We start from the raw sequence: 19,532 nt of genomic DNA, 5'->3' as shown, positions 1-19,532 counted from the left end.
TTTAGAATTGTAAGATGCTTTCCAGATTCATAAGGAATGCTGTGCATTTGATACTTTACATAAAATCCTATAAAAATAAACAAACTCAGCTTTAAGAGTATAGGAAGGAGTCGGGTTCATGATAAGTAAATACAATCAATACTTGAAAAAAGATACCGTATTTTTCGATAGATAACATGCACACTATCTATACAAAAAAGTCTAAATTCGTTAAAAATGAACATGCGCGGTATACATTTATCTCTTCTTTGATTTACTTCTCATACTTTGAAAAGTATGAGAGGTAAATCAAATGTAATAACAAAACTGAGGTAGAAGTATTACTTAATATTTATTGAACATTACACTATTCAAAAATCCAAAAAATTCTTCATCAGACTCAATATTGAAAGAATCAGTTGCGTTAAAAATTTCGTTTAGTATTTCTTCAGCTTCATAATCATTGTCACCAGACACCACTGCATTCCCTTGTGCTTTAATTGCATTTTGCGCAATTCTTTTCAATTCCTGCAACACATGTAACAGTAGATATTCTCATACCTTTAGCTCTTTCACTAACAACCCAATCAAACAGTTTTTTTTTCCTATGGTTGGCCACAAGCACCATCTAAACCTCATAGCACGTTTCCTCGTATGTAAACATTTCAGGACTGTTTCAGCCTTTCGCCATTCACGAACACTACTTTCTCCAACACTGAACAGTCTACCAGCTTCACGATTCCCTTTTCCCTTTGCTATTTCTACCACTTCAAGCTTGAGCTGTGCTATGTAGGATTTTCTCCGAGAAGTACTTCTGTCTTCCATGTCGACCACTGCTACTAGCAACACGTGTTTTTAAAGAATTCCTCCGTTCTCTGTCTAGAATTAAAGAATCGAAATACTTTTCCTTGATGTTTGACTGTACACCTGATGTATCGCATTACGAACAAATGTGCCAAATAAATTATTTGATATGTAGTTATTAGGAACGATTCTATTACGATTGAAGAAAGCTTTATAGATTTTATAGCGATAAAAGAAAAAACTGGTAGTGGTTTTTTGGCCTATGAAATTGCCAAAAAATTAGAAAAAGATGGACTAGATATTCTAAACATTACAGGTCAAGGATATGACAATGGGAGAACATGGTGGGTGTTTATAATGGAGCTCAAGCCATAATTTCTCAAAAAAAATGAACAAGCTATGTACATTCCTTGTGCGGCTCACAGCCTTAATGTGGTTTGTAAAAATGCTGCTTCTTCAAGTGCTAACATGATCACATTTTTTGGAATCATTCAGAGAATTTATAAGTTTTTTGTGAATTCGACGACTAGATGGGATTAACTAATGTCTAATAGGATAACGATGGGCCTCAAGAGCAAATGCCATCAAGGAATTGCACCAACAAATACCCCAAGTGTATAAGATATTAATTGATTTGAAAAATGAGCAATCATTGCAATGCGTTAAAATTAAAAGCATAGTGAAACAAATAAATTTTAAATTCTTATGTACGTTATCTACATGGAGTTTAATATTGCAAGAAGTTGATAAAATAAACAAAGTTTTGCAATCAAAAATGATAACTATAATTAAAGCTTCACGTTTAATAGACGGATTATCTAATTCCTTGCAGCAAATGAGACACACCACATGGGAAAATATTTTTTCTAAGAGTGAAAATTTGGCTTCAGAAATGGAATTGTCTACATTATCATCATCATCAAATTCCTGCCATGTACCCTCAAGGGATGTACAGGATATGATAGAACTACATGAAAAAATTTACATCATTACTAATTTCCTATCTACAATTTTCCTCCAAATCAGTGTGTTACTCTTGAGACTCCAACATTATCAGATCTTATATTTCTATCGCTTCTCTCTTGGCACCTTGTCATATGCCTTTTCCAAATCAACAAAACTTAAATACAGATCTTTGTTATATTCCCATGCTTTCTCGACTATTTGTCGTAAAGTGAAGATCTGATCCTGACAGCCTCTATTTGGCCTGAATCCAGCTTGTTCTTCACCCAGCTTTTCTTCCACAATTCTTCTCAACCGTTTCTCAAGTATACTTGCATAGATCTTGCCAGGAACACTCAGTAGGAAAATACCTCTGTAATTTTCACATTCAGTTTTATTTCCCATTTTATATATGAGTACTATGAGAGCTTTACTCCAATCATCGGGAATTCATCCCTCTGTCCAAGCTTTCTGAACTGTGCAGTGTAGCCACTGTAAGACTTTTATACCACCATACTGCAGCATTTCTGGTCGAGTATTATCTACTCCTGCTGCCTTTCCACATTTCAAGCCTTTGATGGCTTTTTCTACTTCAAGTATGGATATGTATTCCTGACTGAATGCCTGGTTAGTGTTTTTTTACCACTGTGCTGTCATCACTGCTTGTTTCATTTAGCAGTTTTTCAAAGTAATTACTCCATACTTCAAGGATATCTTTTTTCCCTGTTTTCATGTCACCTTTATCATCTCTAACTCCTTTCACAGCACTCTTTCCTCCATTCCTATCAACAATAACTTAATCAATGAGATTTCTTATTCCTTGCCTCTTCTCTCCATGTGAATTTGTGCACATTTTTATGTTGGAACATGGTGTTAGAAATAACCAGTCCATGTCCTGAGCAGAAATCCAACAGGTATTTGCCATTATTATTAGCTTTGCTCTTTTCTCCAAATTTTCCCAAAATATTTTTGTATATCTGACAATAATTTCTACTCTGCTATTCAGATCCTCAAAAAGGACCAACTTTTCCTTTTTCATTGTGTCAGTTGCTTTTTCTAAAGCATCAAAAAATTCCTCCACTTCTACCTTAGTAGAACCTTCTGTGGGACCATAGGCACAAATAAGTCTCATTGTCCAGTTCCTCATTCTCATATTTGCCCACATTACTCTACTTGAGACTGACTGCCATTCAAGAAGATTAGCCTCGTATTTTGTGTTGAATACTATGGCTACTCCTTCTTTTCTTTGATTGTTATCGCCTCAATATAACATTTTGTATTTATTACTCAGAAAGATCTCACGAGTTTTTGCCTTTTTTTGTTTCAGTCACCCCTATTATGCCGATCTGGTACTTATGTAATTCCTCAGCTAGCTCCATTTCTTTGTCATTCAGGCTTCTTATGTTGATAGTACTGATCTTTAACTCTGGTGATGTCGAGTTGGGGTTTGTTTTCAGATTTGTTCCAGTAGCTGACTTTTCACGTTCATCCTGGTTCCCTGGTGAAAACAACAGGGGGCCTTGTTTAACCGGGTGATGCCCCAGCCGGCATGAAATTTTGACATGTTGTACCATCATTTTTTATTTTGGTTTAACCAATAAGAATACAATTTGGTCGGCTAATTCCCAAATTACCAGCCCATCCTCCTTCATTCAGTATCCAAGTAGATACCCAACAGAGTGCACTAGGAGAAGGTGAGGATTGGACATTAGGTCAGCAGCCCTTGTCGGTTCTCTGCATTCCTTTAAAGGCTATGTGGAGGTCTCCTCTCAGTTATACAGCTTTGATCCTTAAGCATCCCTGGAATTGTCTACAGATTTTGAAAACAAATGAAGCCAAATTATTAAATTAGATGATCAATTCTCAGCAATCAGTTTCTTATAATGGTAAATATTTATTTATAGTAGAAATGAAATTAGTAATAGATATTTTAATAACACAACTTAGATAGAGATATGTAAAACTATATGGGATTTCGTCTGACTTCGAATTTTTAACAGGTGAAATATTAAAGTCAATGGATACAGAAAATTTAAAAAAAGCAGCTTGTGATTTATCCCTTAAATATCCAAACGATATAAATTCTGTAGAATTATTATCAGAAATGATCAGTTTCAAAAATCAGGCAATAACGTTAATTCCAGACCTTAAAGCAGCTACAAGTTTAGATCTTTAAAAAACGATTCATGAATATAGTTTAGTTCAGTCCTATCCAAATTTAGAAGTTGCATTGAGAATAGTCCTAACACTACCTGTTACTGTAGCTTCTGGTGAAAGAGGCTTCAGTAAACTAAAAATTATCAAACATATTTAAGATCGTCACTTGCTCAGGAAAAATTGTCAAATATGGCAATTTTATCAATCGAACAGGAATTTATAAAACAAATTAATTTTGATAAAATAATTGATGAATTGGCTTCACTAAAAGCAAGAAAAGTAAAACTTTAAAAACAGATTTTATATTGGGCATTTATTTATATAAGTATTGGGTTGTTGCAAATGAAATGGCCGATTTTAAGGACGATTGAAAAAGAAGAGAATAAAAAGAAGAAGAATACCTGTTTAATCAAAGTAATCTCCAGCAGCATCAATACATTGTTGTCAACGTGTGGCAAGGTCATTTATACTACATTTGTAAAAATCGGTGTCTCTGGAAGTGATGAAGTCCTCCACTGCCCGATAAATTGATGTGTCGTTGGCAAAGCATTTCTTGGACAAAAAATGGCTCAAGTGCCAGAAAAAAATGGTAATCTGTTGGGGAAATGTCAGGAGAGTATGGAGGATGACGCACAATTTCTTATCCCAAATTGTTGATTTGCTGTATGGCTGACACTGCCATATGTGGTCGGGCATTATCCTGAAGCAATAGGACTCCGTGTCTATTCACAAGTGCTGGTTGCTTAAGGCACAATTTGTCATGCATTTGCCACATATGTGTACAGTATCAAAGTGCATTTATCGTTTCACCTCGTGGAAGGAATGATTAGTGAATAACACCAGCAGAAGATCACCATACAGTAAACAACATCTTCATTGGATGCAGAGGTGCCTTTGGAGTCCTTCCTGGAGCGTCTTTCACTCCCAACCACTGTTACGAATGTGTACGAATGTCGTAGAATATCCACTTCTCATCCACAATCACAATTCGTTGTAGGAACCTTTCTTCTTACTTAAGAGAGAAGAGCACACTTCCAAATGTCGTGCTTTGTTTTCATCAGTGAGTTCCTGAGGCACCCACTTGTCGAGCTTCCTTACTTTTTCTATTATTGCCAAGTGCCGTGAAACAGTCGAGAAGTGTACATTTAGTGTCTGGGCGATCTCTCATACAGTTTGTCGTGGATCTGATTCAATTATATCCTTTAATTCATTCGAATCAATGGAGGAAGGATGATGGCCACAGGATTCGTTTTGTAGCCTCAAATCTCCTGAGCGAAATTTTGCAAACCTACGGCGGCGAGTGGATCTCTCATTAGTTGTTCCTCCACCGAATACTTTATTGATGTTTTTTACTGCAGCCGCTGCAGAATTTCCCAATTTGAACTCGTAAAGGTATAGCAACCTTAATTGACTGGGTTCCATGATTGACTTGATGTCGGTAGTATTCAATATTTAATGCTCATTGAACGAAATAAATACTACAATTGCATCACCCACGTGTGATGCTGTCACATGACAAAAAATTTGCATATACCTCAGCGCTTACTTTCTTCAGCAACCAGTAGAAACCTGACAGTCATTCAACAGCCATTTCATTTGCAACAACCCAATATTATTAATATTATTTTGTCTCTATTATTAAATTAAATTACTGAAAAATTTGTAATATTCTAATTCATCTCATGTTTTACTTATTTTGTTTTTCCTTGGTTAAAGTTGGTGTGATTTTATTTTTAATATGTGTAATTTTATGTTCCTACTGCTATTGTACTATTACTGCATTCTGTGACTTTTTTATTTAATAATTAATACATTTATTTTGTTCCCAAAATCATTTATTTATTTATTTATTTTTATTTAATACTTATTAGAAATAAAAAAAACTATATACATAGGGACAAAAATTTATCCTCCTGCCTCAGGTAAAAATACCTCTAGGCCCGACTCTGGTCTCAGTCATATCCCATCTCTTCTTCCTATTCACAAGGCTTTGCAGATTGCATTCCCATTCTGCATTCTTCATATCCCAAAGACCATATATGACCTTAGTCAGTCTTCTCTGGACCCCTTTCAGTATATCCTCACCACCATGAAAACCAGGAGACCAAATCTGTGCATAATAATCCATATGAGGCCTGATCATAGCCTTGTACAGTGAAACCAGAACTGCTTTATTTCTACAAGTTGAGGTCCTCTGAATCACTGCCATAATCTGATGTGATGTCTTCGCAACTTGTGCAGTGTTACCTCTGAACTTCAGATCCTTGTCCACCAACTTCCTCCAAAATATCCCTCCCAAATGTATACTTTGCATCCCATTGTTTTCTACTAAATTCAGACCCTTACACTTTGCAACATTGAATTGACAGTGCCATACTGTTGTCCACTCATGCAATCTATTCAAGTCCACCTGTAATCAAGCACAACATCTGCTTGATTCCTCATCACTCTTACCAGTTTTATGCAAACAGTTGCTTATCTCCAGTTAGACCTATCTCAATATCATTAATATGCAAATTAAATAACATTATTAGTGCCACAGGGGTCCCAAAACAGACCCCTGTGGCACGCCACTAGTGACTTTCCTCTTTTGAGATAGTGCTATCCCCATACACAACTTGCTGACACCTATCTGATAGCTATTCACCTATCCAACTTTCTAGTCTATTATCCAATTCCATCTGCTTCAGTTTAGTGACTAACTTGTGCTGTGGCAATCTATCACCCTTGCATCACCCTTGTCCAATACATTTGTCATATAGTACATAAACAAATTGATAAAACATGACCTCCCTTTAACAAACCCATGCTGACAAGCACAAAGAATACCACTATTACCAACCCACTTTTGTATCCTATCTATCAGCAACCTTTCCAATAACTTAACTACAACTCCAGATATACAGATTGGCCTATAACTTGTTGCCTTATCACCACCTTTGTGAAGTGAAACAATTTTGCCTTCCTTCCACTCTTTTGGGACTAGTGTTGTTGTGAGACTCTTGTTAAACAGGTAGGCCAAGGCTGATGCTAACTCCTGATGATGCAAACATGCCCTTAAGACATGTGGTGATATGTCAACCATGACATATGTTCTCTCAATTCATTCTTTACACTTGCACTTCTGATTTCACATTGAGGATGAAACACCCTGATGAACTGCTTACTGAATACCTTGCCTGTGTCCTCTACAGCAGTTACCAATCTTCCACTTTTGTCTATTAACATCATCTTACCATAATCATTCTTCTTTTTACTTGCAGCATAGTAAAAAAACATGCATAGTTTTTTCCCCTTTGGATTTTATTGGACCATGATTTTTTATATAAATATACAGGGTGTTCGGGATAAATTTGACAGTTTCGTAAGGAAAAAGAAAATCTTCTTTGTATCTATTAAATTTAATGAATTGACAAAAAAACATTACAGGCAGAGTTAATTACAATACTATCAACAAGATTTACTCAAAATAACCACCATTAGCATCGATCACAGCTTCAATTCTGCTTCGGAACCTCGAACAAGCTGATGCTACAGTCTCCCTGGGAAGGGCCGCAAAAACTGTTTTAATTTTATCCATTAACTGGGCTTTTGTATTACTGGAAGTGCGATTGGTGTCTTTTTCAACTGCGCCCCATACAAAATAATCCATGGGGTTAAGGTCTGGGGAGTTTGGAGGCCAAACATTTGGACTGGTGAAGTCGTAGAAATTTTCAGACAACCATTTTTGACTTTTCCCAGAGGTGTGGCAAGGGGCCGAATCCTGCTGCCATACATACGGCCTACCATTGGCTACCCTTGTTATCCAGGGCTTGACTACAGTTAGCAACTCCACGAACAAAGCCCGAATTCCAATGCCAGGGTTCTTCAACACCTGTTCCTGCAGATTTGCGAGGAATTCTGCTGTACGAACGCAATCAGATCGTCTGCTAGGGATCTTTCTTCTTGCTACATCCTCGTAGTCACCATTGCAAGTCTCTAGTTCATGCCTGATTGTTTTTACTGTATTCAGGGAGCATTGGGCAGCAGTCGTAATATCCTTATTTTGATGGCGGGCACAAATCATCATGATACAAGTTATTCTCTTCCATGATTCAGGTGGGTTCCAGCTATCCATCCTTTCTGACATCTTGTATATGAATGAAGAAGGGTCCAAACTTTTAAATGAAGAGAAGTGTGTGTTAATACATGTAACTTACGGAAAAATATAATTAATTATAAATATGTCAAATTTATCCCGAACACCCTGTATGTATACAATCGTCAACCAGTTTCGCCAGCTTGGGTCTGTCTGGCTTCTTCAGAACGAGAATGATTACATTAACATTAAATGCTACAACAGAAGAATGCAGTAACGACCTTAAAATCAGTAGGAAGTGGAAGGAGGGTAATATAATACCATGGTATAAGGATGGTGGTAGAGTGGAAGTATCAAACTATTGACCAGTTTGTATGTCTTTTGTAGTTAAGATTTTGCATAGTTTTTCTTGGACTGATTTACTAATTTCTGCTCATACTGTATTTTTATTGTCCTTGCCAAATGAGTTACTCTCCTGGCCTGCTCTTTATACTCTTCATAAAACTTATTATTATCATTATTTATTTTGTGCTGCCTCCAAAGCAGCACAAGATAAATAATGATTAATCCCCTCATTCATCTATTTACACATACTTTATTCAGCCATTTTGACCTTCGAAATACATTTATATGCCGATGGTGTTATGTATTTCTCTGTCATCCCCTCTCCCACAAGTCGTTGTCATCATCATCATCAAATTCCTGACATGTATACCTTCAAAGGGTGTACAAGATGTTATGCTAGTAATGCATGCATGAAAAACTTACATCATTACTAACTTCTTATCAACAATTTTTCTCCAAATCAATCAATTTTCTGTCAAAATTCCAACATTATCAGATCTTATATTTCTGTCTTCTACGGCACTTTTTACCGTTTCAATCCACCTATATTTTGGTCTTCCTCTGTGTCTTTTTCTTGCCTATCTGACAGAGAACATGTGTTTTGCTAATCTTTCCTCTCCCATTCTGCTTAAGTGGTGACCATATCACATAAGATTAGCTCAGCTAACACATTCCTGGATGCAAACAATGTTAAGTTCTTTCCTATATCCTTATTTTTAGTATAATATTGTCATTGATGCCATGTGTTCACACCCCTAATCTTTCTCAGGACTCTCATTATCTGTGGTCTCTAGTCTTTGGTCAAATGTTTTATTTCTAACCTAGCTCTCAGATCCATAAGTTAAAATTGGTTTGAACACTGTCTTGCATACAGTTAATTTAGTGTTTTGACTGATTTCTCTTATTCTGTATAAATTTATTCAGTTCACTTCCTACCATACCAGCTTTGTTGATTTTGTTGTCTATTTCCATATTTAATTTACCATCTGCACTAAATGCAAGTAGCTGAAATGTTTTACTTGTTCTATAGATTCTTCATTCATGATGCAGTTGATGTTTTCTATGTTTCTGCCTATTTTCATTGTCTTTGTCTTGTTATTGTTGATTTCTTAAATTCAGTCAGTTCTATTTCTAAATTATCAATTTCTAAAAATTAAGACACAAAAAGGAATTAACTTACTGTATTTGCTGACATATAAGATGCACTTTTTTCTTTGAAAACAGGTCTGAAAAACAGGGTGCATCTTATACGCTGATACTCAGTTTTTTATTATTTTAATTTCTGGAAATTTTCTCTGTTCCGAGTTACGCGATTTTTTTCTTGCTTCCTTGCAGTGTGTGAGATCATTCCAGTTACGTGACTTCAGTGGATGTGCTGTCATCGACAATCACAGCTGTGTTCCTGTTCATTTAAACTTTTCAATTGTTGTCTTGGTTGTTGTGAACAGAAATGATAAATTTCTGCCACTAAATTTTCTCTAAATTTCTTGGCAAATTATGGCTGAAAAACGTCGGCATTGCTACAATATTGCATACAAGTTATGTGTGATTGCGTATGCTAAAGAACATGGAAAGAGAGCTGCAGAGAGGCATTTCAGGCCACGCCCAACTGAGAAAATGATAAGAACTTGGTGGAATCAGGAAGAGGATCTAAAAAATCTTTTTTTCCTAAAAAATGTGTACAAAAAAAGGGGGGTACGTCTTATATGCCTGCAAATACGGTATTTGCTTTTTTTTTTTTTTTAAATTTAGATTATTAGTTTTTAAATGCAAACTTTCAGCGGGTCACTGAGTGACCCATGGGTCATAGGTTGCCAATCCTTGCTCTAGATGTCAATAAGGCACTAGGAATGGATGGGAATTTCACAATTTGTTTTCAGAGGAACCAATAGCTTCATTGACATGAAATCATTGACAATAAGAGTCTGGCCAAGGAGTGGATGGAGGGTAATATAGTACCATGGTATAAGGGTGGTGGTATAGTGCAGGTGTCAAACTATTGACCAGTTTGTATTTTTCTGTAGTTAAGGTTTTGGAGAAATTAGTGAGAGATTGTATACAGCATTGGCAGATGAGGTCATGTTATTTTTGAGGGGCATTCTTGTTTTAGTAATCTGATTGCATTTTATAATAAAATAACAAGAACAGTTAATGAGGGGAAGACATATACTGCCAGTTTTTTTTTTTATTTTACAAAGGCATGTGACAGGGTGTCACATGATAAGCTGATATTTAAGTTACTACATATGCACTGTTCTCCCCAGAAATTTTTACCAGCTGGGTGAAATGAAGCATTAGCCGGGCGTACAAAAATATTGAATGAGTTAAGAAAGACCCTTTTTCGTAACAAATTAAAATAGTAATTTTATTAGAAATTACTTCAAACAGGATATTATTTATTATAGTAATTATTATTATTATTATTATTATTACGGGCAACTCCAGGGAGTCATTAGACTCATCGAGGGAGGCCCCAAATCATTTTCATCACAACTATTCGACATTCATACAGTATCTATCATACCTCGCCTTAAACTCATTCACTGTCACAGCATCCACCACAGACTCAGGGAGCGCATTCCACTCATTCACTACTCTAAAAGTAAAGAACCCAGCTCTAACACCTTTACTAACCACACTTTTGCCCAGTTTCTATGGATGTCCCCTAGTCCTCCCACAACCAGCCCTGTTCTCAAAAATATCTTCTGAATTAATTTTATAGAAACCCTTCAGTAATTTGAATGTCTCAATCATATCTCCCCTCCTCCGCCTATCAACCAATTTTTGCAACCCACAAATCCTCAACCTGTTCTCATACGGTTCATTCCACAGACCTGCTATCATCTTGGTCACTCGCCTCTGGATCCTCTCCACCTCCTCCCCATCAAGAAGAAACCTAGGTGACCAAATCTGAGCACAGTAGTCGAGATGAGGTCTTATCAAGGCTCGATACAGAGGAACAATAACCTGCTTGTCTCTGCTTGTCAACGTATTCTTCAGCAACCAAGTGATTTGATGAGCTGATTTGGCCACTTTTGCAATGTGTCCCCTAAATTTCAATTCCTTATCCACCAACACTCCTAAATCTCGTGCCTCATCAATTTCCTGGAGTACGGTTCCACCAATGCAGTAAACTGCCTCCCATCTTTTCACCCCAAAATGCATAACCTTACATTTTGCCACATTAAATTGACATCCATTCTCCCTAGCCCAGACCTCCAATCTATCCAAATCATCCTGCAAAATTTTGACGTCATCTGCATTCACTATTGCCCTACCCAACTTCGCATCATCCGCAAACAAATGAACTGTTCCTCTCAGATCCTTTCCTATATCATTTATGAACAAATTAAACAGCAGTGGTCCAAGAACAGATCCTTGTGGTACACCACTAGTCACAGGCCGTCTAGTGGACTCTACTCCTGAGTAAACCACTCTCTGATATCTCTCCGTCAACCACCCTCCTATCCATCTCACCAACCCTATGTCCATTCCCATATGCTGCAATTTACTGATTAGAATTCCATGTGGTATCCTGTCAAAGGCCTTAGCAAGGTCCAGCAGAATCACTGTAAACCCATTACCCTTATCCAGTTCAGCCGTCACTGTGTTATAATACGTGAGCAAGTTACTGAGGCATGACCTACCCTTCACAAAACCATGCTGTCCCCGATACAGTATCCCATTTTCTTCTATCCAATCTTGTATTTTCCTCTTGACTATTTTCTCTAAGACCTTGATAATGATTCCTGTTATGCTGATTGGCCGGTAATTTTCAACAGCAGCCTTGGAACCACCTTTGTGCAGTGGAACTATTTTCCCCTCTTTCCACCCCCTTGGGGGGTGGAAAGAGGGGAAAATATCTTTTTTGTAATTAAAATTATAACAAACAAGACTAGGATTTTTCTTATTTTCTCATTAAGTAATGAAAAACCTTGTAATGCTAACAGCTTAAAATTCTATATATTAATTAAGCGCTTCCATAGTGCAATTGGAAGAACGACGGTACCTTGCACCCTTTGATTTGAATAGGCCTAAGTTCGATTCTTGTTGCGACGGGAGGAATCTTTATGTGGACGATTTCATTCGAAGGTGAATTAGCCGATCTCATATGGAGGTAGCAGGGTTTTTCATCCTGCATACAGACAAATCGACCCTTCAGAACGCATGCAATTTACAGACAAAAAAATACTAGTTGTGGTGGTGGAGGTGGGCAGTAGATGGCGTTGATGGAGATGATTTGTAGTAGAGGTTCGGTGTAGTGGTGGAGACAGTTGTAGGTGTCCTCCTGCGATGAGTCTTCGGACTCCTTAGAGGTATCAGGAATAATAATAATAATTCTTCTCTTCTTCTTAGAACCCCAGTTGTCAGCAGCTTTTTTGTAATTAAAATCAGTTGGATCTGGTTGTTGTTGTTGTCTTGTCCTTTGAAGAGTCTTAGATGTTTCCGTGCGCTCTTTGTACTGCTTTGGCTATGTCTGTGATTTTGTTTGTATAGAGCTGTTGTTCAGGATTAGGATCTATTTCTTGCAAGGCTGCTGTAATTGCTGGACAGGTAAAGATGTGAGTGGGTGTCAGTTCCGTATTGGGGCAGTTGTTGCAGTTTCTATATGTTCTCGTATCATCTGTATTGATCTTCATTCCTCTATAATGTCCTGTTCGTAGTCTTGCTATCGTAGTGGAGGTCCTTCTGTCAGCATTGATCTCGGGAATTTGATGTTGTATCACTGATTTCAATGGAATTAGTTTAGCTTTTGCTAGTGCATTGGCATCAGCAAGAGTTATCATATGAGTTTCTTGGTTGAGTTCTCTGGCCTCTTTTGCTAATTTATCAGCTGCTTCGTTGTGATCAATGCCTACATGAGCAGGAATCCATTGTAGAATGCAACTTTTACCTAAACACTTTAGATGATTTAAGAGTTTATGGATGTCTTGTGTGAGCTTGGTATTGCCATTTTTGATTGCCTCCATAGCTGATCTTGAGTCACTGTAAATTATAATTCCTTCAGATTGTTGAGATGATGATAGATTTAAGTAGGCTTCTAGTGCTTTAATTATTGCGTAGAGTTCGCTGGTAAAATTGGAAGCGATTCTCCCAGATCCAACTTTTATTGAAAGTTTTTCACCTTTCGGGAGTAGAAGGAGAACACCAGCGCCTCCATTAATCATATTGGTGTCTGATGATCCATCGGTATAACAAATAACCTGTTTGGAGGATGAAAGAAGGTTGATGGTATTTAGGCCTTTTTCTTTAAGCATTTCTTTTGGTTCTTTTTTTGTACAGAGTTTGGTAAGGTTTAGATTTATGAAGGTATTTGAAGGTAAAGGACTGGAAAATAGAGGTTCTTTGTTTATGTGGACATTTAGCTGATCAAGACCTATTTCTTTCCTGATAGTGTCATCATATTGTAAAGTCGATGATCTGTGAAGTCTGCAAATTTGGTTCCAATGTTCATAGGTTTTTAGGGAGACATGATCACTTTGGTAGCTTCTGATATTATTTATGAATTTTATGGTGGCAAATTTTCGTCTGTCCTCCAGCAGGTCAAGCCCACATTCCTGTTGGGCTCTGATGTTGTTAGTGGATGAGACTGCACCAATGATAATCTTGGATGCTTTTGCTTGTATTTTGTCTAGGTTTTTCTTTACCGATGAAGCCGAAGGTGACCAGATAGGTGCTGCATATTCCATTATTGGCCTTATTAGTGTAGTGTAAGTAGTTTTGAGGATTTTTGGCTTTGCACCCCAATTTGTTCCACAAAGCCTTTTCAGTATATTTAATTTTTTTAGAGCTCTGTTGGAAGTGTTAGAGATGTGTTGTGCAAAACGTAATTCCTGATCAAGCGTAATACCAAGGTATTTTGGATTTGTGACTTTTTCAATTAGCTTGTTATTGATCATGACTTTGGGATTGTAGGAATGTCTATTTTTCCTGTCTGTACTAAATGTACTTAGTTTTGTTTTGTCTGGGTTGATTTTAAGTTTGAGTTCGTTTGACCATTTTTCTAATCCTCTCATGGATTTGTTTAGAATTTCCTCTGATTCTTTGATTTTAGCACTAGTGTGCCAGATGGCTATATCATCTGCATAGCAAGTTACTTTTGTGTCTTCTGTAAGGTAGGGATGAATATTATTGACATATAGAAGGAATAGTAAGGGACTGAGTACTGAGCCCTGGGGAACACCAGCCCAGGTTCTCCGCTCTTTTGATATTGCTGTATTGATTCTGACTTTGATCTTTCTTCCTCTGATGAAATCAGCAATCCAGATTAAAGCGTTTCCTCTAATTCCAATATCATGTATTGTTTGTATTAATTTTTTGATCCAAACACGATCAAAAGCAGCAGTCATATCAAGGAATATGGCAGTTGTCTTTTTTGTTGGTTTTTCCTGAAATGAGTCTATTATTGTTTGGCAGAAATGGAATAATTGATCTGTTGTCGAATGACGAGTTCTATAAGCAGTTTGGTAGTAGTTGATTTTCTTATTTTTTGTCAGCCAGTGCATAAGCCTGGAGTGTATGATTCTTTCAGTAATTTTACAAAGTATGCTAGTTAATGCGATAGGTCTGTAACTTTGACATTCTGCAGCATTTTTGTCAGGTTTCAGGATGGGTACAATAACTGATTTTTTCCATTCTTTTGGAAGTTTGCCCGTTCGCCAAGAGGTATTGAGAATGTCCAGAAGTTGTTCTTTGGCATTTTTGCCAAGGTGTTTGACCATATGACCAAAGATAAGATCATTACCAGGGGATTTATTAGGTGCAGTTTTCTCGATTGATGAATTTAGTTCACTTAGTGTAAATTCTTCGGAGAAGATGTCATTAGTTTGGTATGTTCTTGCTTGTTTTAGCATTTGACTTGTGAGTTTATTGAGGGGCTTGTCCTCTCTGTTATACTGAAGTTTGGAGTTGTTTGAATAGGTTTTTGCCAGTGTGTTTGCAATTTCTTGATCTGTAATAGCTTGTTTGCCAGCATTTATGATGAAGTTTGTTTTCTGTTGGTTCTCTTTTTTGATATTGTCTAGGATTCTAATAATATTCCAGTGTTGGCTGTCTTTTCTTGGATCCAGGTTACTGCAAAGTTCCGCCCATTTCTCTTGTTTGCACTTCCAAATTTCCTGCTCTATTTTGTGTGTTATGTCCATTAATTTCTTTCTGTAATCATCAGTTTTATTAATTCTGAATTGTTCATTGATATTGTCTCTTTCTGTAATCATTGAATCAATATTGTTGGATCTGGTCCCTTCAGTGAAATCAGCATCAGATTATTTAGTGTTCTGACTGATGTGATTCCTCATACAGGTTTTTATCATTTTTAATGCAGTGAAACCCCTTTTGCATTCAGCTGTGCTCACAGGTATGGCCAGTCCAACAGCAGCTAGATTTGCTAAATTTGGAAAAGACTCTTTGAGCTCAGATGTTGCTAATTTCAGCAGTATTTGTCTTGTATCTAGATTTTTGTATGACTGTCGATTAATCATTTTTAATGCAACTGCCCATTCTACTTTAGTACATTCATAGTTTAAAACTGCAGGACTTCCATTTCTAGAATAATAATCAAAAAGAATCTCAGAAGCCTCACGTTGATCATGAACTTTCTGCATTGAAAAGTCTTGAAAAGCAGGAAATGATTCCACATCTGGAAATCTTGCTTCTAGGTGTTTAATAACTGTCCCTATGTATTTATCATATATTGTAGTCTTAAACGTAATAACATTAGAATCTGAATAATCAGTGTGAAGGACTGACCATTCACCTGAAAGATGCTGATGAAGATTTTGAAACTGACTGCCAGGAGTGTCTTTCAATTCCGTGATGGATAGTTTTCTGGCTTCTAAGACTGGCTCTATTTCAGTTAAGTCAACATCTTACCTTTGCCATGATCTAGACAAGTTAGATAAATGTGGTAACACATCTGAAAGCATCATTAGTGAGGCTACGAAATTGTATGTTCCGATATATTTACTTAAACCTTCAGCTGTGATATCATTTCTCAGTGGCCTCTTTTTACAATGCAGTCATAAGACTCACCATGTATTCTCTTAGAGACTGTATTGCAGAATCATGAGACAGCCATCTTGAAATGGCTAGTGTCACTAGCCATTTCAAGTTTAATCTGAGGACTGTTCAGTATATTTTGGATTTGGGTTAAACCAGTCATCCTGACTGAGGAATTTTGGAAGAAGAAAAACAATTGCCTTAAGATATCATTAAACATGACTAAATAAGGTACTTCAGCAGCTGCTTGAGCACTGGCAAGAGCCGTTCGGTGGTTTACATGAGTCCATCTGTTTTATCTTTGAGCAGTTTCCAATCATGACAGCTACTCCATCAGATCCTAGGTCCACCAGATTACAAGAAAACTCTTGACAGTCCACCTAGACTGTCAAGAGTTTCAATTACTTTGTTAGTTATAGTCTCAGCTTTGCCATCAATGATATTGCAAGTTGATACAAAACTATTCATTTTAAAAATTTTATGGAATTTACAACCGTGTTAAAAAACTTTTTTTATTATCCTGACGTTTCGATCTTCACATCAAGATCATCATCTGGAGCATACATAAATATACAGGACAAGCTGAGTTACATCATTAACTGTAAGCTAGAGAAACAATGATTTGATCACATGTTATTCTACTGGCGTGACCTCTGGTTGAAAAAAAAATAATAATAATAATAATAATAATAGTAATAATAAAATAAAATAAAAAATAAATTTTTACATCAAGCTAAATTCTATTTTTACAATGACAGGAATGAACATTCTTTTAGAAGGTTTTCTTTCAGAAACAATTGGTGTCCTATTTTTAGTATTACAATTCTTATTTTTGATTTACACTACTGGATTTTTTACAGTCCTGTTTATAGTTGTTCTTGGTGAGGAAGGTCGAATATATACCTTCCATATGTTTGGGATTTTTAAACCATCATTGTTGTTCAGATTGGGGTGGTTGCTGATAATCTCACAGGCTTCCTTGAATTTCTGTTCATACCATGTTCTAGTGTGATGTAGACAGCTGGTGGTTTTCCAGTCAATTCTGTGTAAGGTATTCACAGCATGATCAGAAAGGCCAGCTTCACCATAATTATTATATTTAATGTGTCATTTATGTTCTTTTTGTCTAATAGGAATAGTGCGTCCTGTTTCTCCTATATATGGTATGTTGCAAGTACAATAAATCCGTTATACTCCAGGGTGAGCTAATGGAGGGAGTGGGTCTTTGGATGAGTTGAGTAAGCTTTTTAATTTTGCAGGAGGTTTAAAGCTGGCTTTGAGGTTGTACTTTTGCAGTACTCTGTTTATTTTGTCTGATATTCCTTTAATGTAGGGAATGGTTATAGTTTTACTGTAGTCTGGTTGTCTTTGTTTTTTATTGTGGTTTTGTAGAGAATTTTGTTTATGGTGTTTTGGCTGTATCCGTTTTTTTGCAAGTTATTACTGATAATTTTAAATTTGTCTTTCAGTGCGTGTTCACTGGAACAAATCATCTGAGCTCTGTTTTTTAGCGTGTTGATGACACCTAGGTTTTGTGTTGGGTGGTGGTAGGAGTTTATGTGTATATATTGTCCCGTATGTGTTGGTTTTCGGTAAACAGTGAAGGAAAGATTGCCTGAGGGAAGACGTGTGACAAGTGTATCTAGAAACGGAAGTGTGTTGTGTTTTTCAATTTCAGTTGTGAACTGCATTTGTGTTGTTTGTTTAGGTGGCTAAGGAATGTGTCTAATGTCTGGCGGCCATGGGACCAGATCGCGAAAACATCGTCAACGTATCTAAGCCAGACTTTGGGTTTTAGAGGGGAGGAATCTAGGTTTTAACACGGTTGTAAATTTCATAAAATTTTTAAAATGAATGCTGATCACCATGTAACCCTAAAAGAAATTGATACAAAACTAACTCTGGCCTTTTTTTTAACAGTTGACAAACATATTTAATCCGCCCAATCAGCTGTTTTAAAACTGAGATGTCTGTAGTTTCATCACATAAAACACTGAAATAATCTGCAGAATGTATATTTTTCAGTATTTCAGATCTAATTTCTGTTGCTAAAATATCAATCAACTCTTGCATTATTCTTTCTGAGGTATAATGTGCATTTTTACCAACGTTAAGATGTTATAAGTAGGAACAGCCCATAGCCTTGCAATGCTCAAGCAATTTTTCAAATAACGTAGTATGTGGTAACTCATTTTTCGCTAACCAATACATAGATCTTAAAGCTCCCAGAAAAGCATCTCTCTGCAAATTATTCAAAATTGAAATTGATTTTTCAATTATATCTGAGCAAGAATCAGTGTTTAACTTGCTTTGTTATGGTCAACCAAGCTTTCTTTTCGAAGTCTTGTGCATGGTATAGTTACCCAAGTCACTTCCTTGTTTGTGGGTTGTCTTTTTCTATATTTCATACATGTGGAACACATCATTCCATTATCTTTCACCACTAACCAATGAAAATTTTTAAACCACTCATTGTTAATACCTGATAAGCGGTGTTTAGATGCACGTTTTACATTTGAGACTGCAGAAATCAACGATTGTGTTGTTGGTTTGGTGTCTGCGCTACTATATTTATCGGTTTCATCTTTCTTAAAATAACATTAAGAGTGGTTTTCTGACTTGACTTTTTACTCATTATGGGGTAATTTAATAAATATAAAATATCATTGTTATTAAATTGATCAGAACAAATCACTGAATTGTGCACTGACAGTAATACCGGAGACACATAATGTGCATTATGTCACAATTTTACTATTTATAAGTATTAATTACTAGGAATGGGAATTGGTATCACTCAAGACTGACATCTTAGTCCTCGAGAGTTTTGAGAATTCCCCGAGATCACAACTATATTTGATGCGCAGGCCTATTTTCTTTTGCAAAATAAAATGTTAAATACTTGACTCACGATCTTCGGACAAAAACCATTATTAAGAAAAATAACTGTACATTTTTAACATCAATTTTTGCCTTCGATTCGAATTTGCTCTATTTTCACAATTTATTTCTTTCAAACATCGAAATTATGTCTCTTTTGTAAACGATCTTCTTTGCAACCAATACTGTTGTATTCGAGATCCCAATTTTTTTCTTCTTTCGCATATGGTGCATCAAAGTGAATATCTGAAGCTCTAGAGATTGCCTTGCAATGCAAGAAATTGAACTGGTCTCAAGAATATCGAGACTCTATGGTGCGATTTCTCATCATTATTAATTAAAAATTATC

General features: G+C 36.4%; 1 protein-coding gene across 1 annotated transcript in view; it reads left to right on the top strand.

The window, feature by feature from the left end:
* The window catches only part of LOC150095577 (uncharacterized), a 146,994-nt gene that overhangs the window by 14,404 nt on the left and 113,058 nt on the right, over positions 1-19,532 (top strand). The window lies entirely within an intron of this gene.

Source organism: Typopeltis vanoorti, chromosome 20 (genome assembly GCF_054136105.1).
Source record: "Typopeltis vanoorti isolate ZY-2024b chromosome 20, IOZ_Tvanoo_1.0, whole genome shotgun sequence".
Lineage (NCBI taxonomy): Eukaryota > Metazoa > Arthropoda > Arachnida > Uropygi > Thelyphonidae > Typopeltis > Typopeltis vanoorti.
Note: the sequence above shows the minus strand (reverse complement) of the source record. Positions and strands in the feature narration are given on the sequence as shown.